This window comes from Patagioenas fasciata, chromosome 2 (assembly GCF_037038585.1).
Source record: "Patagioenas fasciata isolate bPatFas1 chromosome 2, bPatFas1.hap1, whole genome shotgun sequence".
Taxonomy (NCBI): domain Eukaryota; kingdom Metazoa; phylum Chordata; class Aves; order Columbiformes; family Columbidae; genus Patagioenas; species Patagioenas fasciata.
In genome coordinates, this window is record NC_092521.1 from 3,816,842 (window position 1) to 3,843,815 (window position 26,974).

Consider the following 26,974-nt stretch of genomic DNA (forward strand, 5'->3'; position numbering starts at 1 on the left):
ACCAATGCAGCAAAATATCGAGGAAACTGCTCTGATAGCGGTTTGGTGCTGTAAAACCCTGAAGTTTATGGAGTCTCTGGTGGCCCCTCAGCCCTTTTAAAACTTTTTTTGGCAGGGCTGTTGGTGCAGAACTACCTTTTGGAAAAGGCGGCAGGCTTGTCAACCCCTTGTTAAAATGAATTGTTGTTTAAAGGCCCTATCAAGAAAATCCTTGCTTTATAACCCCTCTTGCAAAGCCAACCACCAAGTAAAGCCGCTGTTGATTCACAAATAAAAAGCAAACCCCTCCCAGGTTCCAGCGTGAGCTGGACCAAGCACCCAGAATGCTCCATCAAAGTGCTTTTTGGGTGAATCTCCACTCTTGGTCTTGTAATTTACGGTGTTTTGAACAGCAGTAGTGGCTTTAGTAGTAGTGAGTCAGTGATTTCTATTTATTTATTTCGATTCCTGTGTGCAGTGTTGTGGTGGATGCACTCGATTCCACCCAGCCAAACCAGCAGCAGTTTGGTCCAGGCTCCAGAGGAGGTAAAAGCCTGAGTTGTAGCCAGGTCAAGATCTCCTTCCAGGAGACCCGCAAGGAAGCAGAACAGCAACCATATGCCGGTAACTTGTGGGTGCAGGGAAGTCTCATGCATACTATTCCTACTGTATGCAATTTGGCTACGAGTCAACCCTTTATTCTATAAATACAACAGCCTGGATGAGTCCACTTTGAGCTCTCCCTGCTCAATAAGTGAGCTGTATGGTAATGGTTTTACTACTCACAGGTCAGTGGATGAACCCAATTTAAGTTTAATATTAATCATCTAGCTTAAGTAGATGCACACTAAATATAATTAATTATTTAGAGACATAAGGTTGCATGATTTTTAATATACTCTTTGCTTCATGTTACTTGGTAAGCTGGACTTGCTAAAATTTTAAGCTGTAAAGTCCTGCTCATATTTACCAAAAGCAACTACAAACTACACTGAACACTTATAAGATAAGGCCTATTGTGCACTTTGCTAAGAAGAAAGAATTTATTCAGACAAAACAGCACCTACAAAGCTACAGACCACAAACAATATCTACAGCTGAACAAAACAAAGGCCCACGGGGAGTCAGCAAAAAAGATCCAATGAGAAGCAAGAAGATCCAAAAGTGAAATACTGCTGTTCAACTGAATCATGGTATGTATGGTTTGTAAATATATGAAAGTTTGTGGTTTTCTGTGCTCGGGTTGGACCTCTGCACAGGTAATCAGCTTGAGCCAGCCCTCCTGCTATTCTACTCCATTAATTTTTTTATTTTCTGAGAATTTTGTCTCCTGAAAGTCTGCTCTGCATACAGTTATCAGGCCTTGCCTGAAAGTTTGCTGTTGGAGTTCTAAAATACAGACTTTGGAGGGAATGGTATGAGGGAGAGAAGAATACTGAAAGTTTGCACCATGACGGATAAGGCCTCTCCTGAAAGTTTGTCTCCGGAGCTCCATGACACAGTCATGCATCAAACATGAAATGTTACATAACCCTGCCCTTTCCTGGAAGTCCATCTTTGGTATTTGAGAGTATTCATCGGGGGTCTTTACTGTCCCCTGTGGTCTTTGCAGCCTGGTTCTCCCCTGGCTGTTGGCTTCTCGACCTAATTTCTTGAACAAGCGTATTGTCATTTAGTGCTGCTATTTGGAAAAAGTCATGTAGCCCTTTCTTCATTTGGTGGAACCTTCTGCCCTCCCAGCTGGAAAGCCAAGGACATCCTGCTTTGCCTCATGTCCAGTCTCCATAGTGCTATTGTTTCTCTGTTGGATTTCTGTTACATTGTGCTTAGTCTTGCTACATTAGGTCTACTCTTGTTACATTATGACTAAGGGTTTCCAAAAGATTTTTGTTGCTCTTAGCGCCAGGGGTGGTGACTCCACCACTGCCCTGGGCAGCCTGTTCCAATGCCAAACAGCCCTTTCCGGGGAGAATTGCTTCATTATATCCAATCTAAACCTTTCCTGGTGCAACTTGTGGTCAATTCCTCTCCTCCTGTCACTTGTTCCTTGGGAGAAGAGACCAACCCCCTCCATGCTCCAAGCTCCTTTCAGGCAGTTCAGAGATCAGAAGGTCTCCCCTCAGCTCCTTTTCTCCAGGCTGAACCCCCCAGGTCCCTCAGCCGCTCCCATCACACTTGTGCTCCAGCCCCTTCCCCAGCTCTGTTCCCTTCTTTGAACTCACTCCAGCACCTCAAGGGCTTTTCTTGTTGTGATAGGCCCAAAACTGACCCTAGGACTCGAGATGTGGCTTCACCAGTGCTCAGTACAAGGGGAAGCACCTCCCTGCCTTACAGGTCGGAGGACAGCAGAATGACCATGAGCCAGCACTGGGCCTTTGTGGCCAGGAAGGCCAATGGTACCTGGGGTGGATTAGAAGGGGGTGGTCAGTAGGTCGAGAGAGATTCTCCTGCCCCTCTACTCTGCCCTGGTGAGACTACATCTGGAATATTGTGTCCAGTTCTGGGTCCCTCAGTTCCAGAAGGACAGGGAACTGCTGGAGAGAGTCCAGCGCAGTCACCAAGATGCTGAAGGGAATGGAGCATCTCCCATGTGAGGAAAGGTTGAGGGAGCTGGGGCTTTGGAGCTTGGAGGAGACTGAAGGGTGACCTCATTCATGATTATCAATATATCAAGGGTGAGAGCTATGAGGATGGAGCCAGGCTCTTCTCGGTGACAACCAATGATAGGACAAGGGGCAATGGGTACAAACTGGAACACAGGAGAAGAGAAGAAACTTCTTCATGGTGAGGGTGCCAGAGCCTGGCCCAGGCTGCCCAGGGAGGTTGTGGAGTCTCCTTCTCTGCAGACATTCAAACCCGCCTGGACACCTTCCTGTGGAACCTCATCTGGGTGTTCCTGCTCCGGCGGGGGGGTTGCACTGGATGAGCTTTTGAGGTCCCTTCCAATCCCTGACATTTCGTGATTCTGTGGAACTGCACAGGGGGATCCCCAGGGAGCAACACGGAGCCCGTGGAGGCGGGGGGGTGAAACGAGAGGACCTCGAGGAGGGAAAGCTCGCCGTGAAGAGGAGGGGAACGCGACTGCAGGGGGAAGGCGGGGACTTGGCAGGTCCCCACGGAGGGTCGGGAGGGAGGAGGGGGGTGGGGGCCACCCCTCGGGCAGGGGCAGAAGCAGAACGACCCCTCCGGCAGCCGCGCCCGGCGGCGCCCTGAGGGGGGAGCGCTGAGGGGCGGTGGGCGTGGCCGCAGAGCGTGCCCGCCTTCCTCGTGTCGTTCCTTCCGCGTATTGGTGGCCGCAGTCACGTGATGTTTGGGTGCCGGCGGGGCGGGGCGGCCTCGCGGGGACGGGCGCGCGGCGGCAGGTGAGGGGCGCGCGCGGCGGCGGCGGCGGCGCGTGCCGGACTTTTCCCCGCCCCTTCGGGTGTCACACGGGGGGTGACACGGGGGGCGACCCGGCTTGCGGGGGCGTGTGACGTGGAGAGGTGGGAACGGGGCTGGTTCTGCAAAGAGAGGGGGTTTGTGCGTGCGTGGGTGTGCGCGTGTGTGAGTGTGCAACGTGGGGACAGGGCTGGCCTTGCGCAGGGGGCTGTGTGTGCAGCTTAGGGACAAGGCTGGCCTGGCACAAGTCGTGAGTGTGCAGCTTAGGGACAGGGCTGGCCTTGCACAGGGGGGTGTGTGTGTGTAGCCTGCTGACAAGGCTCTACATGCACCTGATATGTGAGCAACCTGGGGACAGGGCTCGCCTTACACAGGGTTTGTATGTGCAGCTTGGGGACAAGGCTGGCCTGGCACGGGGATGTGTAAGCGACTGGTGCCCAAGGCTCTACATGCACGTGGTTTGTGTGCAACATGGGGACAGGACTGGCTTTGCACAGGAGAGTGTGTGTGTGCAATGTGGGGACAGGGCTGGCTTGGCAGAGTGTGTGTGCAACATGGGGACAGGACTGGCCTTGCACAGGGGTGTGCACGTGTGCAACGTGGGGACAGGGCTGGCCTTGCACAGGGTTTGTATGTACAACTCGGGGACAAGGCTGGCCTTGCACAGTGGTGTGTGTGTGTGCAAAGTGGGGACAGGGCTGGCCTTCCACAGAGGGTGTATGTGCAACATGGGGACAGGGCTCTACATGCACGTGGTGTGTATGCAACATGGGGACAGGACTGGCTTTCCACAGCCTCTTTGTGCAATGTGCGGAAAAGGCTCTACATGCACATGGTGTGTGAGCAGCCTGAGAACAGGGCTGACCATGCACAGAGTGTGTATTTGCAGTTAAGGGACAGGACTGACCTTGCACAGGGGTGTGTAACCAACTGGCAGACAAGGTTCTACATGCACATGGTTGGTGTGCAACATAGGGACAGGACTGGCCTGGTACAGGAATGTGTGTGTGCAGCTTAAGGACAAGGCTGGCCTGACAAAAGTGTGTGTGCAACTTGTGAACAGGGCCTTTCACATGATCTGTGTGCAACTAGGGGACAGGACTGGCCTTGCACGTGGTCTGTGTCCAGCTAGGGGACAGGGCTGGCCTTTGCACAAGGGTGTGTAAGCAGCCTGCGGACAAGGCTCTACATGCACATGGTGTGTGTGCAACATGGAGACAGGGCTGGCCTGGCACAGGGTTTGTGCAGTGTGTGGACAATGCTCCACATGCACATGGTGTGTGTGCAGCTTGGGGACAAGGCTCTAAATGCACAGAGTGTGTATGTGCAGTTTAGGAACAGGGCTGGCCTTTCACGGGGGTGGTTAAGCAACCTGTGGACAAGGCTCTACATGCATATGGTGTGTGTGCAACATGTGGACAGGGCTGGCCTTGCACAGGGTGTGTGTGCAGTATGAGGACAAGGCTCCACATGCACATGGTATGTGAGCAGCCTGAGAACAGGGCTGACCATGCACAGTGTTTGTATGTGCAGCGTGGGGACAGGGCTGGCCTCGGACATGGTGTGTGTGCAGGGACAAAGCTACGAGGCTGGTCTTACACTGTGCAGGGGCTTGTGGGCATCCCTTAGGGACAGGGCTTGTACACAGGTTTGTATTTGCAGCCTGGGAGCAGGACTGGCCTTGCACAGGGTTGTGTTTTTGCAAACTGGGGACTGTGGCAGCCCTTGCATGGGGTTTGTGTGTGCACGAGCAATTGTGCAAGGCTGGCCATACCCGGAGGTGTGAGCGAGAAGGGACACAAAACATTGATCTGTTGACCTCCGTTGCGATGCTAATGTTGGCAACTGCTCCATGACCCGTGTTGTAGTTAAATATCAAGTCTTGGCTCAGTTTTAACCTGACATAGGGTAGAATTGCATTTATTTATTTATTCTGAATGCATATATTTATTTAGTTTTGTACTTCTAATCCAGGAAGGTTTAGCCACAAATAAGTCAGTGAGACAAACATGCAAATGTTTGTGGGAAAATACAGGAGAGGAAATAAAAGCTACTTTTAAATGTATAAAGCACCTGCAGCAGCCCTTGGTTAATTTTGAGGATATGTTTTTGTTTGTTTGTTGCTTTTATACTTCAGAATGTTTGTTTTTTTGGAAGCTTTTAATAAAAGCTCCCCCAAGCTGTGTGGTGCAATTAACCTGCAGCACCTGGTGCTGGAGTGGACTTTGCTGGCGAAATCCTATGTTACCACCAAACTGCTTGGTGTCTTTGTGCACATATCAAAAACCAGCACGCTGAATACGCGCAACAAGACCTCTGCTTGTTTGCATTTGAAATATTCTGTGACATTTGCAGCTGGAGCTGAGTCCTCGTGTCTGGGAATGCTGCGTGAACAAGCGGCTGTCTGTTTGCAAACCCAGGGATAACACGTGTGTGGGGTGGGTGGTGGATTTAAGTTTTTCTATTCCTGCTTCATCATGCTAAATCCTCGATTTTTACTAGTTATGTGGTGCATGGGCTGGGACTGGGAAGGCCGGACTAAACTGAGTTCTTTTTCCCTTTCTTCTTCATTCACTAAAAATAGCAATAAGGTTTGTGTTTTATCCAGCTCAAATACCTTTTTCCAGGGGGATATTTCCCTCTGGAATGAGTCTGTGAATACACAACACCCTGTCCTGCCTTGTTGGTCTCTGTATCACCTTGGTTTAGGAGTCAGTGCAGGTGATTCAGGTCTTTAAATCCCTGATGACTCAGCCCAGCTGCTCTCTGGCCCCTTGACGCCTTTCTGCTCTCCCATCTTCTTCATCTGCAACATCATTTTTCATCTCATCTCCAGGCTGACTTCCCGCCTTGCTGTTTTGCTTGTGCATATTAACATAATTTAAAAAATGCTGCAGCCACAGCTGATGTGGATTTGGTAGAATCGTACAATCTCCTGAGCTGGAAGGGACCCACAGGGATATCGAGTACAACTCCTGTCCCTGCACAGGACAACACCACAGTTCACACTGTGTGTCTGAGGACGTTGTCCGGTCTCTTCTTGAACACCGTCAGGCTGGGGCCGTGACACCTCCCTGGGGAGCCTGTTCCAGTGTCCAGCACCCTCTGGGTGAAGAACCTTTTCCTAATGTCCAACCTAAACCTCCCCTGGCACATCTTCCTGCCATTCTCTCGGGTTCTGTCATTGGTCACTAAACAGAAGAGTTTGGTGCCTGCCCCTCCTTCCCTTGTAAGGAAGCTGTGATTGCCATGATGTCTCCCCTCAAACCAAGTGACTTTAGCCACTCCTCATACGGCTTCACCTCCAAACCCTTCACTAACTTTGTAGCCTCTTGTGGACACTCTCCAGTAACTTAATATCTTTTTTATCCTGTGTCCCCAGCCATGAACACAGTGAATGCTCCAGGTGAGGTTGTCTCAGTGCAGAGCAGAGTGGGACAATCCCCTCCTTGCCCGGCTGGTGATGCTGTGCTGGATGCACCAAGACACGGGTCCCTCTTGGCTACCAGGGACACTGTTGGCTCATGTTCAACTTGCCGTCGACCAGAACCCCCAGATCCCTCTCCACGGAGCTGCTTTCCAGCATCTCATCCCCCAGTCTGTATGTACAGCCAGGGTTGCCGTGTCCCAGGTACAAAATCCAGCACTTTCCCATGTTGAACTTCATGAGGATGGTGATTTCCCAGTTCTCCAATTTGTCCAGATCCCTCTGCAAGGCCTGACGGTCAACAGCTCCCCACAGTTTTGTGTCATCAGCAAACTTACTGAGTAATCCCTCAAGTCCTGAGTCTAAGTCATTTATAAAGATATTGAAGAGCACTGGTCCTAAGATGGATCCCTGCAGAACCCGCTAGTGACTGATCACCAGCCCAACGTAAGCCAGTTTATTAGAACCCTTTGAGCCTGGCCCGTCAGCCAATTGCTCACCCACTGTGTTGTGTTTTTACCCAGCTGTATGCTAGACATCTTGTCCAGGATGTTACTGTGAGATACAGTATCAAAGGCTTTGCTGAAGTCCAAAAAATCACGTCCACAGGTTTCCCTTGGTCAGCTATGTGGTTAACCTTGTTGTAGAACGAAATTAAGTTTGTCAGGCAAGACTTTCCCCTCATGAACCTGTGCTGGCTGGGACCAATGACTATGTTGTTGTTCAGATGTTTTTCAATAACTCCCAGAACAATCTTCTCCGTGATTTTGCCAGGGACAGAAGTCTGGCTGACATGCCTGCAGTTGCTGGGGTCATCCCTCTTTCTCTTCTTGTAGATTGGGACAACGTTTGCCAGCTTCCAGTCTTCTGGGACCTTTCTAGATTCCCAAGAGCGTTGAAAAATCACAGAGAGAGGTCTCAAGGAATTTCACAGTATAATGCTAACGCTGCTGCTTTTTCCCCAGCGTCCACGGTTCCCTCTTGGGCAACAACTGCAAATTCTTCAACTGAGGTTGACTACAGAGACTGGTAGAACAGCGATTTTAATATTGAAGTCTTTTACTCCCATCCTCTCTTGTACCAGAAACCTTATTCCTCTTCTCACAGCTTGTTTATATATTTATTTCTTTATTTATTTAGTTTAAACCTGTTGTCCTTTGCTCCTCACCACTCAACTCTCCAATGTGAACCAGGTTTCCCATCAAGACGCCTGCACTGAGGGAGGAGGAAAATAATACTTCTGTGTCTTGATAAATTCGCACGTTGATATTACAGCGCTTAAAATCTAATTTAAAAAAAAAAAAAAGAAGTAGGCAAGCTGAAAATGACTGAGTCTGTGCTTCCCTTTGCTTATAAATATATATCAAATGGTATTTTGTACTGCTGGTTCTGTGAATTCAGGCGTATTTAAATAGTGAGTGTGAAAGGGTAAATAATATCAAGATAAAAATACTACTTTTCATTCCCTGCTTGTACCATAAACACATTCTGCTGGATGAAAATGGAAAGAAGTTTTAAAAAATCTTAATTTACTTTTCCCATGTTTTTTATCTTCCTTCCTACAGCTGAGTTGGTTTGGGCAGTGGGGTGGGTTGGTGGCTCTTTTTTTGGCTTTGTATGGACCTTTTGAGGATTGTTTGGGCTGCAGGAGACCGTGTAAATCTGTGATACCTGAGGGCTTTGTGTGTTTGACGGGGGTTTGATGTAGGGTTGGAGGCATTGTCATCAGGACAAAGGCTCCTTGGACTGGAAAGGACTTTTGAATCCAGGTCTGATCCCCATGAGACCTGACAGATGGATGGAGGGATGGACAGAAGGATGGGTGGGTGGGTGGATAGAAGGATGGATGGGTGAATGAATGGATGGATGGGTGGGTGGGTGGATAGAAGGATGGGTAGGTGGATGGATGGATGGATGGATGGATGGATGGATGGATGGATGGATGGACAGATGGGTGGATGAACGGATAGATGGATGACTGGTCCTTCCACCCAGGATGTGGCTGATTGTGTCTTCCTGACCACAAGAGCAGATGCATTTGCGCATGACATGATCCATTCGGTCTAAATTCCATCCAGATATTTAAGCATGAGCTTAACTTGTGTAAAATGAAGCACCAAGTGCCTGCATGCTGGCGTTTGTTGGTGCGATATTACAGAACTTGTCCTCCAGCAGCATCATCAACCCTTCAAATTGCATTTTTTTCGAAATTTTGAGCGTACTTTTTCACATGTGCAAATAAAATCTGACCACAAACTTGTGTCGACATTGCCAGCAGTGGCGTTAAACATCGCAAGGATGGAGGGAAGCTCATGCCAGTTGCTTGACTAGATGATCTTTGATGGTCCCTTTCCAACCCAAACTATCCTATGATTCTATGAGTGGAATACCCAGAAAGCTACGTATAAAGCTTGTGTTACCACCTTGCTGTGAAGGAACATGTGTCTTTTTGCTGTCAGGAAGGTTATTTTTGCTTTTTAATAAAACACTGTGTTTCCAAAGGAATACAGTCAAGATAAGAATCCTACTCTTGTATTTCTGCTTGCCTTGCAAATGATGGTACGTAAGATTAAAATAACGCAAAAGAGTTAAATTAATCTGATTTAACACTTTCAGGGAGGTTTCTATTTTAAACTCTTCTTTTTCTTCGTAGTGTCACTAGTCAGGAAATTCAGTAGGCAGGTGCCATCTCTTTGTTACAGTGCATGGGCACGTCTCTGCTTTTCAGCATTTCTAAAGATGGAAAAAAAATATCATTTAACTAAAATCAAAAGGGGCGGGGTGGATTTTTTTTTTTCCCTATGTCTGTTTTGCTTGCAAAACCATTAAAAAGTGAAGATTGCATTGGTGATCCGTTTTGGGCTATACTGCGATTTCTTTGCTATCTCTGTTATCTCTTCCCTGAATAAAAGCGTGAAATAACTGAAAAATAGTTTTTGTTTTCCGTTGTGTAGCGTTTATTTTTTTCTTGTTCCACTATCACTGTGAAGCCACACGTTGCAATAACGTGATTTTCTTTTTTTGAGGTTATTTGTCCTCCTCCCGCTGCACACATTTATTATGATTGTAGTCTTGAATAACTTTGCCATGTATCTTTTTTCCCCCTGTAGGACTGTGGCAGAATGCAAACCCCCTCTCTCCCCCTCCCTCCTTCTATATGGAAGGAGTAGACACATCTCCCTCTCTCTCTGCTGTTTGAGGCTGACAGCTTCTTTTGTTTGGCCCCAGAGCCCCCTGGCCAGGGCCGTTAGGAGAAGGGAGTGCTGAGGCACCAGGGAGCCGCTGGGTGCCCACGGCCACTGTGGGGGATGTTTGGAGGCTTCAGGGGCACCCCACAACCAGTGTGGGGGTGCAGAGAAGCTTCTGGAATGCCTACAGTCAGATCTGATCAGGCTCTAAAAAATGGGACTCTCGTTGAGACTCTGCCCTTTGGTGCGGATCTCCTGGAGCATGAGCGAGATGGTGCTGCCGAGAGCCCCCCCAGGATGGAGACTCCGCTTGCCTTGCCGCCACTTGTGTGAGTAAAACTTCTCTCAGGATTGCGAGTGTATCTACTTTCTGTGCACATTTGCACATGTATTTGTGCTTTGCATGCACATTTGCACATGTACTTTCTGTGCTCAATACGAACATGTGTAAAATTAATCCTCGCATAATCGCAGGTGTATTTTCCTCCCATGCTTCCACATAAGCACATGTAATATTCCGTGCACATTTGCAGCTGTATTAACCCTCGCAGGGTTGCGAGTGTATTATAAATTTACCCTCGCAGAATCGCGAGGGTACACTTTCCGTACTCAATACGAGTACATGTATCTCTTTAAAATAATCCCACACCATGTTCAGGCAAGCGTGGACTCTTCCCGGACTCAGGGGTGTCTCCGGCATTGTTTTTGGTGATGCCACGTGCATGCACACTCTGGACCTCCTGAATTATTAGTTGCTGCCCCTTAATAATTTTCCTCAACTGATATCCGAACCTGTATTCAAGTCACTTTTGGAGTGCTAAACCCCTGTTTCTCACCGGTTTAATAAAAGTTGTTGTGGACCTTGTTGTCCCTTAAACTAACTTCGGGGTGCCTCCGTGACAAGGACCCTCCATCATCTTGTGCATGGAATAAAGGAATCACAGAATCACAGAACGTTAGGGATTGGAAGGGACCTCAAAAGATCATCCAATCTAATCCCCCTGCCAGAGGAGGAACACCCAGATGAGGTTACACAGGAAGGTGTCCAGGCGGGTTTGAATGTCTGCAGAGAAGGAGACTCCACAACCTCCCTGGGCAGCCTGGTTCAGTGTTCTGTCACCCTCACTGAGAAGAAGTTTCTTCTCAAATTTAAGTGGAACCTCTTGTGTTCCAGTTTGTACCCATTTCCGCTTGTCCTATCATTGGTTGTCACCGAGGAGAGCCTGGCTCCATCCTCCGGACACTCACCCTTTATATATTTGTAAACATTAATGAGGTCACCCCTCAGTCTCCTCTTCTCCAGCTCCAGAGCCCCAGCTCCCTCAGCCTTTCCTCACACGGGAGATGCTCCACTCCCTTCAGCATCTTTGTTACCCTGCGCTGGACTCTCTCCAGCAATTCCCTGTCCTTCTGGAGCTGAAAGGCCCAGAACTGGACACAATATTCCAGACGTCGTCTCACCAGGGCAGAGTAGAGGGGAAGGAGAACCTCTCTCGACCTACTAACCACCCCCCTTCTGATACACCCCAGGATGCCATTGACCTTCCTGGCCACAAGGGCAGAGTGTAGGAAAGAGCCATGCCATAGAATTTTATTCCAACCCTGTTGTGTCACAGTCCTTATTTCCATAAAATAAAACATTTTCTTCCATCAGGGACTTAGATGATATTCGTTGCTCAAGATTTGGCTTTTTTTTTTTCAGTTTATAATTAATCTTGCGATGCTCCTGTGTGGAGGAGGGAAGCGCCTCCTTCATTTTTCTCCATGTGAAAACCAGGCAAATTTGGAAGTGTTGCAACCCAAATTTTTCAATTAACCCATTTCTTTGCTGGGTGAGACTCAAATATGACACAAGGGAACTCCCCAACTTGCTATTAATGGCTGCTTTGTAAAAAATCCCATTTGAGAACATAGCTCAGGAGCTGTGTGATGGAGGCGTATACAGCCATGAATGCTATTTTTCTTAATTTTTCTATTTTCCCCTGAAATTCCCTTATTTATTAACCCCCATGTGATATCTCATGACTGTGAGCATAGTCTAGGTGTGCTAGCGCTCGCTGTGCGGCTCGTGTGCCCCAATTCTGAGGTGTCTTAGGGGATAAAAATCCTTTCTATTAAATTTTGGTTTTTGAAGTTTGGGAAAAGTTGAGTGACGTCTCACCAGGTTTGTGAGCTGTGCAATGTTTTAGGCAAAAATAACTGTAGGGTAAGTCCAGTCTGAGTTTTCTGTGCAAAAAATGCTGCTTCTCATAAAAATTTCTCCCTCAAATTTAGTCCTTGGTTAGATCACAGAATGACAGAATCGACTGGGTTGGAAAAGACCTCAGAGATCATCAAGTCCAACCCTTGGTCCAACTTCAGTCCATTGACCAAATCATGGCACTAAGTGCCATGGCCAATCTCAGTTTAAAAACCTCCAGGGCCGGTGAGTCCAGCACCTCCCTGGGCAGCCATTCTAATGCCTGACCACTCTCTCTGCAAAGAATTGCTTTCTAATAGCCAGCTTAAATTTCCCCTGGCAGAGTTGAAGCCCATGCCCCCTTGTCCTATTGCTGACTGCCTGGGAAAAGAGCCCAATCCCCACCTGTCTAGAACTGCCCTTCAGGTAGTTCTAGAGAGTGCTGAGCTCACCTCTAAGCCTCCTCTTCTCCAGACTAAACAACCCCAGCTCCCTCAGCCTCTCCCCATAGGTCTTGTGACCAGTATTGCAATTTTTAAGGCAAATAATTTGTTTGCAAAACATATTAGTGGCTAAAAAAAGAAACAGGAGCAGTGATTGCAACTAGCTAGGTAATTGCAATTGTATTTGAGCTGAATTATTAGCAAATGCTTCACAGCATCCCATGTCCAGGCCTGGAGATGTTCATTATCCTCTGACTTCTAATTTTGGAGAAGGGAGCAAAACATGTTGTCATGCATCTTTTTGATGATGAGGAAGGTCGATGAGGCTGCAGGAACTGTGCTGACTTGCTGGGTAATGCCTTGTTTAATATGACATCTAAACACTGTGTATTTTCTTCGTGTGCTATTTATTATGCTTCATCTGCCTCTAAACGGGAGTGATCCCTTGAGTTTGTGTCATTTTGCCATTGTTTCTGTCGAAGTGTCCCCTTTCCAACATGTGGGCTTGATATATTTTTCAAAGGGATTTGATTTTTTGATTGCGTTATTAAATAATTTGCTTATAACACCGGTTCAACATCCCACCGGTGACCAAAAGTCCCTCCTTGTCTCTTCTATTTGCTGTGGGATCTTTATGAATTAGAGGTCTTTTTTTTAATTTTTGGAAATTCCTCCAACAACTTGAAGTTAACTCAAATAAGCTGCATTTTCTAATTAAAAACAAATAAATCATGGGGCTGTATGAGAGTGGGTGCTGTGCATTAAGGCATAGATCAATCTGTCATTTTTTTATCATCTTCCATGTAGCTTCATCCTCCTGTTGGGAGCTTCAGATCTTGAGCATCTTCTTGATCTTGAGATCTTCTTGCAAAGTGAAGCAAGAGCCAAACCTTAATGCAGCTTTTTACTATTTTCCCCCCATAAAACAATTGATTTATGATGCCTTGTAACACTATTAGCTTTCTAGACTCTCACGACAACCTCCTAATTTCTAAAATACCTAATTTATACAACTTGACACATAATGCTAAGTAGATTGAGATGTGATTTATCGTTCCCAAATGTTCAACAAGGCCAAGTGCCGGGTCCTGCTCTTTGACCACAACAACCCCCTGCAGCGCTGCAGGCTGGGCACAGAGTGGCTGGAGAGCAGTCAGGCAGAAAAGGACCTGAGGGGACTAATGGACAGGAAGCTCAACATGAGCCAACAGTGTGCCCAGGTGGCCAAGAAGGCCGGTGGTATCCTGTCCTGTATCAAAAATAGTATGGTCAGCAGGACAAGGGAAGTGATCCTTCCCCTGTACTCTGCATTGGGGAGGCCACACCTGGAGTATTGTGTTCAGTTCTGGGCCCCTCAGCTCAGGAAAGAGATTGAAGTGCTGGAGCGGGTCCAGAGAAGAGCAACAAGACTGGGGAAGGGACTCAAACACAAGCCCTATGGGGAGAGGCTGAGGGAGCTGGGCTTGTTCAGTCTGGAGAAGAAGAGGCTTAGAGGTGAGCTCAGCACTCTCTAGAGCTACCTGAAGGGCAGTTCTAGCCAGGTGGGGATTGGGCTCTTCTCCCAGGCAGTCAGCAATAGGACAAGGGGGCATGGGCTTCAACTCTGCCAGGAGAAATTGAGGCTGGAGATTAGCAAGCAATTCTTTGCAGAGAGAGTGATCAGGCATTAGAATGGCTGCCCAGGGAGGTGCTGGACTCACTGGCCCTGGAGGTTTTTAAACTGAGATTGGACATGGCACTTAGTGCCGTGATCTAGTAAATGGACTGGAGTTGGACCAAGGGTTGGACTTAATGATCTCTGAGGTCTTTTCCAACCCAGTCGATTCTGTGATTCTGTGATTCTGTGATTCTGTGATTCTGTGATGTCTTCTGTTGTCTGCCTGATGTATCTTCAGCTGCTCTCTTACCCGAATTACTGTTGCTGAAGGGACATTAATGTCAGTCCCATCAAATATTCTGCTGCAGGTTGTGATCAGGAGAGGATGCTCAGTGAAAAAGTATGAGAAATTAAACTTATAATTATCTATATATATATTGTTAAATAACAATTAATTTCTATAATATAGTGTACAAGGGCATATGTAGAAATTTCACATATAAATATAATAATAGTGCATATGTTTTTGTTTGCTTTATGGGTTGCAAAGCAATCCAGATTTGTACCGATAGTGAAAAATCAAGTCATTTCACTAGGACTACTTTTACTAATGATAAATAGGGAAAATAAAAAGGTTAAAATGATGATTCTTAAAGTTGTTTTAAGGCCACTGTTAGTGGCTCAGTTTCTCAGTGTCAAAGACCTTCAGCTTCCATTAACTGCAAGTGCCTGAAGATGGAAGTAGGTGGTAAAATGTGGGTGTCGAAGCGCCAGAAATGCTGCCCTAAGCTTTTTGGCACTTCTGGTTTAGGTAATAGCTGGATGCTTGCTTTCCAAAGACCTCTGAGGTCTTGGTCATGCGCCACAGGGAAGTTTTCATAGGATATTTTTCTAAAAATGTAATGTGTTGGTGTCCCAGCCAAGTGCCAAAGTAGTCCCTTGGAGGTGCATCTCAGCAAGTGGTGGAAACAGTGCTGGAATATTACAGTAAAACAGGATGCAGTGACTGACTCGCCTTTGAATTTGAAAGGTAGATTGACAATCTCACTACAGATATTTTCCTGATTATCATCTTTAGAGCTTCGAGCAGATGGGTTTCTTCTGCTTTGCCCCAACCATGAGGCAATGGAAAAAATTTCCATTCTGGTTTAATTGCAAAGATCCTCTTCTTTGTGCATGGAAGTGAAGGTCTGGTTATTTTTCAATTTTTTTTCCCTTTCCCTTCCCCTTCCCCTTCCCCTTCCCCTTCCCCTTCCCCTTCCCCTTCCCCTTTTCTCCTTTCCCCTTTCCCCTTTCCCCTTTCCCTTTTCCCCTTTCCCCTTTCCCCTTTCCCCTTTCCCCCTTTTCCTCCTCCTCCTCCTCTTCCTCTTCCTCTTCCTCTTCCTCTTCCTCTTCCTCTTCCCCTTCCCCTTCCCCTTCCCCTTCCCCTTCCCCTTCCCCTTCCCCTTCCCTTTCCCCTTCCCTTTCCCCTTCCTCTTCCTCTTCCTCTTCCTCTTCTCTCCCTCTCCCTTTTCCTCCCCGCCTTCCTTTCCACATTATTCAGACATACCTTTGTTTCCTTTCACGTACAGAGATGTCTCATGGGCTCTCAGGTCTACAGTCTTGCTCTTCTCTCTTCATCCAATTCCTTTCCTAATGCATTGTGTTTGTCATACTTTAAAGAGTTAATTATAATTGGTTATTATCTTGTACTTGGAAACAGGGCTGTGGGTATTGGTGCTGTTTGCAAGGCTTTGAACGTAGAATACAGAGTGGGCAGAAAGCAACCCGGAGTTCTTCTGTCTCCAGGACACTCACCTCCTGCCTACCTGCATCTCCTGGCTTTGACCATGCCTTTTCCTTTGGATTCTAATAAAACCAGAAGGAGCTTTTGTATTTTCCTCAGTGTTTGCTTCACGGGCTTGAGATGCTGCTGGCTTCTTCACCTTCATTGGGGTGGAATATTCTCTTTCTGGGAGGGTTCAACTTTAGCTGCTTTTCTCTCTGGTGGAAAGCAGAGTGAGAATATTAAGCTTTGCTCTTTGCAAGCAAATTACTTTTCAAAATCTGTGGTGCTTCCTGGGTTGAGACAATAATCTAACTCCTTGGAAACAGGCAATGGTCTTCAGAGTAAGGCCATGAGTGGCCTTCACTAGTCTTTTACATGCAGATGGAGCCCCTTGGCTGCCTCGCTCTACACCAGCTTTGGTGGCGGAAGACTTAAGGACTTGATGTCCTTTTTGCTTCTCTCTCATTGTCCAGAGAGGCCAGTAGTTGTCATGGTCAGTTAAGGGCTTGATGGACATCCACTTGATGGACGTCTTCCTGATGAACGTTTTCTTGATGAACGTTTTCTTGATGGATGTCTTTTTGATGGATGTCATCTCAAAGCCTACCAGCCCCATGATAAAGCTCTTGCAGTTGAATGAGGCAATGTTTTCTGCTGGTTCGTCGTGCCCCATTTCCATTACTCGCCTTCCTGGGCAGACCAAGGCTGGTTATTTTGCCTGGCTGGCTCCACACCACTTTGCAAAGCTGCTCTCCTAAGCAGTCAAGGGTGACCTTGCACTTGCTGATTTGGTAGCTGCTCTCCAATGCTGACTCCCTGCATTGCATCTCGTAAATAACTCTTGTTTTTCGGTTTCATTTCCTGGATCCGCTTACACCTTGCCAAAAATAATTACAACCTCTGAGACCAGGGTTTGCTGGGCGAAGGGGAGGAGGACACAGAAAAACCTGCAATCCATGTTTTTTTTGTGTGCTTTCATCAATGTGATGTTGCCAGTGGGACCAGGATCTCCCATCTGGGGCATGAATCAGGCTGTGCTCGCCTTCGTTGGGACCACTCCTATTCCGTGCACGAGGTTTCTTTCCCTTCTTCTGTTCAACATCATCTTAAATTCATGTCCTGGGCGATGCCTCCCTCGCCTGCTTTATTACCTCTTAATGTGTTTTCCCAAGTATATATCACCCTTGGATAAGCCTCTCCTGCTTTCCTTGCCTGCAAAAACATCTTTTTCCATGGTCTTCCTCCTCCAGCTGCTGTGTGCATCCTTCCTCCACCCATGCAGATGTACTTTTCTGCTTCTTAGCACATTTTTTGAGCACTTAGGAGCTTGTGCATCCTCCTCGAGAGGTAGATGGATGCCGCCGCTCCTGGTTTTGCATCCGAGCCGGCGTTAACCATGGTCATGTGTGGAGCCGATGAGGAAAGCAAGAGTATTTTTAGCTTGTGCTTCTCTGTGCCGCTCGGGGGGCCGCCCACAGTTGAGTATTAAAATAATAGCGGGGACATTGGGTAAGCTTTGCAGCAAAATGTTGATATGCAAATTGCCGCCTTAAGAGCAAACCTCAAGGCGATTTTTGGCAACGCGCGCAAGGCTCCGGAGCTGTGTGTTTTGAATAAAGATTACAGCAAGGGATTTTGCCCAGAGGGCACGCTCGTCTCAGTTATTCTAAAGTGTAGCAGAGCTGGTAATTCGGTGTTGGAAGCCAACAGGGTGAAACGTGTCCACCTTTAAAAAGGTATTAGATTAGCACTGGCAAAATGAAAACATAACGTCACCTCTGTAACTTGAATTTTCAGGGTTGCAGAAGCGATAAATCCAGTTGGGTTTCATTGGCAAGGGATTCCTGGGTACCATCCAGGGAAGAGGTGGCTCTGATGGCTGCAGAGTTGGTTTGGGAGACGTGGAAGTGTTATCTGGTAATAAATGAGCTTGTGCCAGCTGAGTCAGTGCTGCTTTGACTTTTATGTTCAACTTGGCAAGAGGTGGCTTGGCTGTTTGAAACCTTGCAATAAGAAATTGCATAAAATATGAATTACTCCTTTGTTTCTGGTTTTATTTTCCTGGTTACTGAGTGGTACTACTGTGAAGGAAAAGCAGTAAATAAGGAGAATCAAAGCAGTGGTTTGATGGTTCTTGATCTGTGGCTATCCAAGCTGGTCCTGTGTCCATCGCTACAAGGTAGAGGTACCATTTCTCCTTCTTTCCGACCCCAAGCTCAGTTGTATCCAACAGCTACAGCTGAGCAGCTGTATGGGTTTTGGAGCAGGTAGAGAATTCATCCTGCTTCAGTAAGGACAAGGAGCATTGAGGGAGAGCAAGAGAAGCTTTAACATGCCATGGGACCACTGGACAAAAGTTGCCCTATTTAATACTTGAGATCTGAAAAGCAGGTGGGAGTTTTAACCTCTTGGTGGTACCTTCTGCACCAACTTATCTTCTTCCCTTACCCACTCTTGCCTAATATTCCTGTTGTATCTTTGATCCTACTTTTGAACCTTATTTGACTTCTGGTGTCTCTCTGTCTCATTAAGATGTCTTTGATGACTTGAACATTGACAAGAGCTCAAGTTCTTTCCCTCCTCTCGCACACATCCCCGTAATTAGATAGTAAGTTGAAACCACAGTTATTGAGATTTCCTGTGTGCTGGTGGTGGGCTTAATTCAGTAGATTTTTCCTGGACAAAACTGACCAAATGTTTTTGCTTGTGGACCAGTACAGCATCCTCTGCCATTGGATAGGAAGGCTGGAAGATTGCACTTGCAATGCCTTTCTCTGTCACATGTGATTTCTGAGGGTCTTAATCTGAGCTGAGGTGTGCATTGAACTCGTACAGCCCATCAAATCATCATGGGCCGTGGTTGGACTTGAGTGAAACCAATGTGCCCAATGGAGTAGTGGGAGAAAACACCCTGGAGTTTGGTTTTCCTCGTTCTATACCACACTGATGTTAGCACTTTGGAGGTCTTACTTGACTATTTAAGAGCTGACTTGAAATTTTTTAGTTGAATTTGAATAATCTGTGCCCAATTCAACCAAATTCTGTATAATGACTTTAGAGATACTGCTATAAAGAGGTAATTTAGTGTGTGAGTGCTACTGTGTTTGTTTAGGGTATAGCCGCTAAATGAATAGATTTCATAGATCTTTGGTTTAATTACTTATAAATCGAGAACTTTAAGAGACAGTGTTCGGTGGATTTGCCCCAATAAAGTGGTCAACTGGAAGGTGGATTTGAATCCTTCCATTTACTCTAATTCTAGAGGAACGAGGACTGTGGTTCTTCAAGAAATAATAATTTGTATGTGTTTCCATTATTCTTACACTGTGAAGACTGGGCATTTTGAGGGGAAATAAAAGTTTGCATCACAATAAATATGTTGCTGTAGGATTGGAAACCAGCAGTAAATGAGGCAGTTTGTGAGTTCTGAGTTTTGTTTGGGATTTGGAGTTTCTTAGCTCTGAGTGTGGAACCAATCTGTACATTTTAGAGGCTGGAGAGAGATGCTCTTCAGTCGAAATAAAAACAGTTGGTGGCTAATTTTTCTTTCTTTCAATGTAGCATAGAAGAACCAGGTGGATGAGACTGTGAGAACACGTTCTGCTGACTTTGACACAAGTTTGTGTTGATCAGCTCTTAGTTCACTTGTGTCCTTTTACTGTAATTATACATTCTAACACCATAAGACTTTTAAATATCAAATTCTGAGGATGTTCTCTGCCAGAAATGCAGGGCTTAAATGCAGATCTTGTTGGCAGTCATCTCAGGATCTGTTGACTCCCCTCCTTCATAACCCTGTCCTCTCTTGCCTGTTTTTTCCCTCCTTAAAAGACAAATTACATTAAATAAAATAGCAGAGCGGTCTAAAACACTGAAAGAAAGTACATAGGAACTCAGAAAGGGGTGATCTATAAAGCGTTCTCATGAGTGTTTAGCCCACTGAAGATCACAGTGTCCTGTTTGCATCTTGACCATGATGAGTGAATAAAAGAACATCTTCCTAGTTTATCATAGAATAGTTTGGGTTGGAAGGGACCTTCAAAGCTCATCCAGTGCCACCCGTGCCGTGAACGGGGACATCTTCACCCAAATCAGGTTGCTCAGAGCCCCGTCCAGCCTGTCCTGGGACGTCTCCAGGGATGGAGCATCCACCACCTCTCTGGCCAACCTGGGACAGGGTTTCACCGCCCTCACAGTGAAGAATTTCTTCCTCATGTCTGGCCTGAATCTCCCCTCCTTTAGTTTAAAACCATCACCCCGTCTCCTATCACAACAGATCCTGCTGAAAAGTCTGTCCCCATCTTTCTCACAGGCCCCTTTCCTCCCAGGAGCATTCCTTCTCCAGGTGAACACCCCAACTCTCTCAGCCTGTCCACCCAGCAGAGCTGTTCCAGCCTCAGATCATTTCTGTGGGTCCTCTGGCCCCTCTCCAGCAGGTCCATGTGTGTCCTGTGCTGAGGACCCAGAGCTGGACCAGCACTGCAGGGGGGTCTCACCAGAGCGAAGCTGAGGGGCAGAATCACCTCCCTGACCTGCTGCCCACGCTCCTTGTGATGCATCCCAGGATACAATTGACTTCTGGGCTGCAAGCACACATTGCCGGCTCATGCCCAATCTTTCATCCACCATTGTCCCCAAGTCCTTCTCCCCAAGGCTACTGTCTCTTGGTTCACGCACCTCTTGAACCTTCTTTGTGCCTGTCCTTTGCTCCATCCCGCATTTCTGTGTCATTAAACACAAGCTGCTGGTTCTGTCTTCCAGAACCCTTCTTGTGCTGCCTTATGCCTCGTTGAGATGCTGATTCTTCCCTTCCAAGGTCATCAATCTCTATTCCTGACTCTGAAATGGTCCAAGTCCCTGTTGTTCCATTCTTCTTCCCTCTTGATGACATCACCCATGAATATTTGCAGGGATGCTCCATATTTTCCCAAACCCTTGTTTTTTTAATGGGGTATTTTCAGGGAACCTCACAGCTGATCATCATGCTGGTGTCACTGTCCCTCCAGATTGTCTCTGCATTTCTTGATGTTTCCCATCCAATCTACCCTGTTTCCTGGAAAATAGGACCTAACCCGAAAATAAGCCCTAGCATGATTTTCCAGGATTTTTGAGGATGCTCAAAATATAAGCCCTACTGCAAAAAATAAACCCTAGTTACAGTTCATTCAAAAAATCAATTTAAATCATGCCCAGGCAGCTATACATGTAAAAAAGTAATAAGTTCTGGAGCAAAAATTGATATAAGACGCTGTCATATTTTTGGGGAAACAGGGCATGTTCAACCCTTTCTCCATTTCATTTCTGATTTTAAGGTCTTTAATGCAGGAATCATCTCCTTACTCTGTGTTTATTCACCATTTAATGTGATGCAGATGTGTTCCAAAGTGATGTCATTGATAATACCTTTCAATTAGTTTGTTGTCGTAGTTAACACTCTTGGGAATTCTGTCCTTTTATATATATATATGTATGTGTGTATATAAGTAGATATATAAAGATAATTTTGATCAGGGAGAAAAGTTAAGACATTGAAGCATGTTAACATTGGAAAATCTCACAAATAATAAAATCTATGTATTTTTTCTGTCCCTACCTTGACTTCTTTGGTAGTTATCAGCTGCTTTATGTGGGGAAACTGAAATGGTAAACTCCAATCTTGCCGGGTAAGAAACATTTTTGTAAAACTGTGCATTTAGACTAATTTTATCTGCCATACAATATGCTGAGGATTTGTGATCCTCAGCAGGCATTTGACAGATCTTAACTAGTTATGCTAGTTCTTGTCAATCAAAATTAAACGCCTACCTCACTCCTTCCTACTTTCTCTCTCTTCCAGCTTTTTTATTTAGGTTGGTCATTAAAATTGCTTATAACCATAGAAACGAGGAAAGCCCACCTCTTACGTTCTAGATCTTTAGAATGATATTCGTGTACTGACATCATGTAAGTTATATACACAATGGCTTAAAAAACGCCACAAAATCCCGCAGGTAGGTAGAATTGCTATTAATTCCTCCCTATAACGGGGTTGTTCCTATGGCTGCCAACCAAAGATCATGTTCCTCTTGGGTTCCTTTGTGGTGTCCAACACGGGAGAGGCTCTGATATGGAGAAACTGCCTGATAAGATGGAGTTGCAGAAGAAACCAGATAGATCCGTGGGATGGGAAGGGTGGGAGGATGAGATAAGAAGAAGATGGGTCGGGAAGAAGTCACATGCGTGACAAAGTGCACGTCCATAATTTCAATATTGGTTTTCATCATTCCAGGACTGCATGTACCAGGCACCACGTGATGGTTGGGTGGTCTGAGAGGTGGACATAATGATATTTCTGTAAAACTGGGCCACCAGGTTTCTGTGCTTGACCTGAATCCCTGCTTTGTGGCTTCACTTGTTCTGAAAAATTAAAGTATTTACTGATTTTTTGTTTGTTAGAGGCAGTTTAAAAACACTCGACCCAAGGCTACATGAAGGTGATCGAAACTCTTACCTTAGGAGCCGTGAGCATCCCGAGATTTCAGTGCTGGACAAACAATACTGTTTTCATCTGGAGCAAGATGATTCCATGTGAGATTGCTAGAGACAAGATTTCCAATTTCATTCCCCCACCTTGAGTTGCACTAAATCATGCAAATATTAGGATTTTTTTTTTACCAGATGGAAGGAGTGACCAATCAGATTAAAATAGTTAACCACAGCTGCCAACATTGCTCTCTGTAGCTTGATCAGTTTTGCTCTTTTTATTAATTATGGGCACTTGGTGGCAGATGGAAAGCAATAAGGTGGTCAAGGGGTGACTTTGCTGGGTATATGATGGTGGGGTTGGAGGGATTCTCTTTGCTGGGACCTCTGAACACTGTGAGATGTGTCGTGCATCAAAGAAGGGCAAAGTCGCAACGCTAGAGCAGGTTGGTGCGTATTTTAGCTGTGTACCAAGGACTTACCTCTGCTTTCATGTTTTTCTAATAGTTTGAGAAAAAAAAAACAAACCAAACTCACAAAACCTCAAGGAAGAAACAAACAAATGTACAAAACACTTCCAGGACTGTTGATGCATAGACTTCATGTTTAGTTGCTGATCTGTAGATGTGAACCAGTAGATGGTGGTACTTCATATCATAGAATCATAGAATCATTATGGTTGGAAGACACCCTCAGGATCATGGAGTCTAATGATGATCTAACCTAACTCTAGCACTAAACCATGTCCCTAAGAACCTTGTCTAAACACTTTTTAAACACCTGCAGGGATGGTGACACTTACCTATGCCTCCTTAGATGTGTTACAGTAGAAATATAGTTTGTACAAGGAATCTTTGTGGTGGCAGTGTAGGTGTTTCGTTTGTCGCTGTGCAGTGATTATGAAAAGGGAAGGCTGCTCCTTGAGAACCTGCAGCATGTCTTGATGTTTGGAAGGTCTCCAGGATAGATTATTCCTGAGGTAGCTGGATGTGGGAATTTCATTGCTCTCCATAGGAAGGCTTGCGTCTTGGGAAAATGAATTTTGACCTTTGGCTGAAGAACTAACAAGGAAGAAATCATAGAATAATTGAATCATTTTGGTTGGAAGAGACCCTCAGGATCATCGAGTCCAACCATAACATAACCTAGGTCTAGCACTAAACCATGTCCCTAAGAACCTTGTCTAAATGCTTTTTAAACCCCTCCAGGGATGGTGACTCCACCACTTCCCTGGGCAGCCTGTTCCAATGCCTGACAAACATTTTGGTGAAGAATTTTACCCTAATATCCAATCTAAACCTCCCCTGGCACAACTTGAGGCCATTTCCTCTTGTTTTATGACTTGGCAAAAGAGACCAACACTCTCCATGCTCCAACCGCCTTTCCTGTTGTGTGATGTAGCATGACAAGGTGTTGCTGAGCAATATCTTAAAACTTAATCATCTTATGTTTTTACTCTGTGTTCAAAAGCCATCTCTGGGTATTGTACTTTAACTTAAAGGCTCTTAATGATTTGGGGTTTTTGTGTGTTGGAGCTTCTGTGGTTGGCTCTTGAGGGTGTTGAAGTTCATTGTTCTCATCAAAGAAGGGGAAAAGGTAATTGTGTGGTTTTTCTGAGGGTATGAAAACTCAAGGCAGGGGCTCCTTCGGTGTCCTTTGCTGTTCTCTCCACCTCTAGTGTCATCTCATGTCATTTGGCTTTCCTTACGATCCCATCACAAGGAGGGATGCGAAGGCTTTGGTGACAAGTCTGGAAGGCTGAGTCCTGCTTAAAACAAACCAACCAGCCCAAGTTTTCAGCAGTTTGATTGAAACACTTTCTTTGAGGAAAAATTATTGTAAAAAGAGAGTAATACTTCTACATCCTTAACATTACACAGTGGAAAAGTGGTTCTGCCTGATTGCCTAAGCCATTCTTTTTCTGGTTTTCTATTTTATTTTTTATTAAAGCATAATAAACTGCATCAAAAGCATGTTAAATTCCTCTGGAAGCATTAATTTCCAAATTTGGGATAAAAAAAAAAATCAGTTGTTACAGTGTGTGTGGGGAAATGAGTTTATTACATCATTAACTAGAGTCTCCAGAGTTATCAGTTCTTTATGGATGATGTTCTAAAATATGCAGTTGTATATCTGTATGTATAGATTTGTTATTTCTGCCTACTGCTTCATACACAAGCATGTGCACATGCACTCTTGTATGAATCATCTTCCCAAAAGTCATAATTTAATTTTTCCTCTCTCTATGTATTTTTAGTTCAAAATAAATTATAAAAAATGTCATAATGAATTTTTCCATCTTCTACTAACTTTACTTTATAACAGATTGGCTGAGTCCTCTGTGCAGCTTTGTGTTACACCATCCTCGCCAAGGTTTTGCTCTTCTGGGCTGGGACCTCTTGCAGTTTTGGGTCCGCTTGGTTGTCCCAGTTATTTGCTTCTAGCTCTGCAATCCCTATAATTGCATGGACTTTCTTTTTATAGGAAATGTAGGAAAAATGCTGACAGATCCTGCTTAACTGGCTAAGGCCAAATATAAAATATGCAATCACTAAGCGGGGGAAATGACAGCTATGTGAAATCACAAATTTCAGAAAATGAGAATTATTTGCTCTATCTCACTGGGCATCACTTAATGTTTTCTCCCTGAAATTAAAGAGGAGTGGGTTTTTTAGGCATGTTCTTACATTGTCAAGAGATATTGTGTAGGCCAAGAGCAAAGCTTGCCTGATGTATTTTTCTTTTCCTTTAACAAATTCATGGAGTGTGGTAACTCCCAGAGGCAGTTGAATCTAAAGGTACGGCTGAAACCTCAGTCTTGGGAATACCTGTGCTTCAGTCCAGGGGAAACAGAGCACATAAAAACCTATGTGAACTTTTCACTTCTGATTTTCATTTTCTTCCTTTTCCCTGAACAGAGACGATACCTCTGAGAAGGTCCTTGGGTCTGTTGCTGCCGAGTGCTGAACAAGTGACTCCACAACACAAAGGAATAAAATTGTGGGTGAGATATTTTTGCTGTTTTCTTTATGTGATAACACTTCTAGTTTCAGGTTCTTTACTTTGGTTTGGGGGTTTTTCTCCATGTCACTTGAACTCCTTGGGGATGGTGCTACCTTTGGTAGACCCACCTATGGAGTGGATGTGCAGGAACGTTGTGGGCTCAGTCCTTGCAGATGTTCCCCTCTGGATGGCATCTTCTACTTTTGCGGTGGTTCCGTTGTTTTAACTGGTTGATACTGGGCAATTCCCATCCAAATTCTTCCCCTGACAGCTGATCCTGCTGGACTTGGCTGGTTCATCAAGCCCTGGGGTGTCTCATGTTCGCGATATGTTGACTTTGAGTTGGGTTTTTTGGCCAAAGCAAGTGTTAATGGATACTTTCTGCTGGGAACAGATGGTCAGTGAAGGTTTCATTTTTCAAGGTGTAACAGACTGTATGTGTAAAACTTATAGGCTTTTTAACATCAGAAATAGTTTTCTTAAACTACATCTGTTTTTCCCACCTGGAATACTGTTAACGGTAATTTGTATTGTGGCTAGAATAGATGCTTCTTGTACTCCAGCTTAATAGTAGGAAATAAGTCTTTTTGTGGTTATTTTTGGTTTGGTGTCTGTTCCTCCTTCATAGAAATACTTCTGAAACTATTCTAGAACTAGAAAAAAAGAAAGGGTTTTTAATATATATATATATATATACACGAATCAATTGCTTATCCTTCACTTAATTCTTATTCAAAAAAATCATGATATTTGAAACAAGTCATTAAAAAAGATGTTATTTCTCTGCCACTGTTTTCCGTAGTGTGGGGAGAATTGGTGCCTTCCCGCCCCATTTCGTATACAGAGCTAAACAGATTTGCGATATTCAGTAAATAGTATGCAAAAAGCCTGCCTATTAACATCCTGAATAATCACCGACAACAGAGTAAATAGGAGGTTAATGAGATTAAGAGGAACGAGGAACAGGAGCATTTCAGTGCTCCTCCCTGTGGCCCTGTAACCGGTGGCAGCCCCGTTTCTGTTGACGAGCACAGCATGGCTATGGATGCAGGAGTGATTTTGCTGTTCTTCCCTGTACAATGCTTAACGAGTTCCTACTGCTGGCATATTTTATTTAAATACTCTCTAATATTATTAAATCCCACTCAGATATTTTTTAAAATAAATCTTGATTTGTATTTTTTCCCTATTTGTTTCTAGTGCTGAGGCTTAGCGATAAGGCATCTGGTGAGCCCTTGTCTTCTGAATTCTTGTCTCAGGCATCTGGTTCTCTCCTCAAGGCCAACAGATGATAGAGGAATTTGCCCCTTATATTCTTATCCCAAGCTCCATCTTGACTTTATTTCATTTGTCCTTTGCTTTTCTCCTTCCAAGTGGTCTCCATCACATGGTGTCCATTAAATCTTTCAGGGAGAGACCCATTTCCAAGCACAAATGTCATTTTTTTCCTACTGTAGCACCACTCAATCCTTCTCCAGATAGTGGGTTTTCTGGACTTGGTGCTCTCTGTCCATCTTCCTCTGGCATCTTCTGACAGTCATCAATGTTTT

General features: G+C 45.3%; 1 protein-coding gene across 14 annotated transcripts in view; it reads left to right on the plus strand.

Moving 5' to 3' along the window:
• Positions 1 to 3,262: 3,262 nt before the first annotated feature.
• TSNARE1 (t-SNARE domain containing 1) overlaps positions 3,263 to 26,974 on the plus strand; it is a 535,013-nt gene continuing 511,301 nt past the window's right edge. For 12 of the 14 annotated variants that reach the window (XM_071803753.1, XM_071803759.1, XM_071803758.1 and 9 more), the window contains exons 1-2: positions 3,263 to 3,341; positions 25,340 to 25,425. The gene's annotated coding sequence lies outside the window, so the exon portion shown is untranslated. Of the gene's footprint in view, positions 3,342 to 22,504; positions 22,527 to 25,339; positions 25,426 to 26,974 lie in introns of those variants that run through there. The other 2 variants (XM_071803748.1, XM_071803749.1) reach the window with 2 other exon arrangements.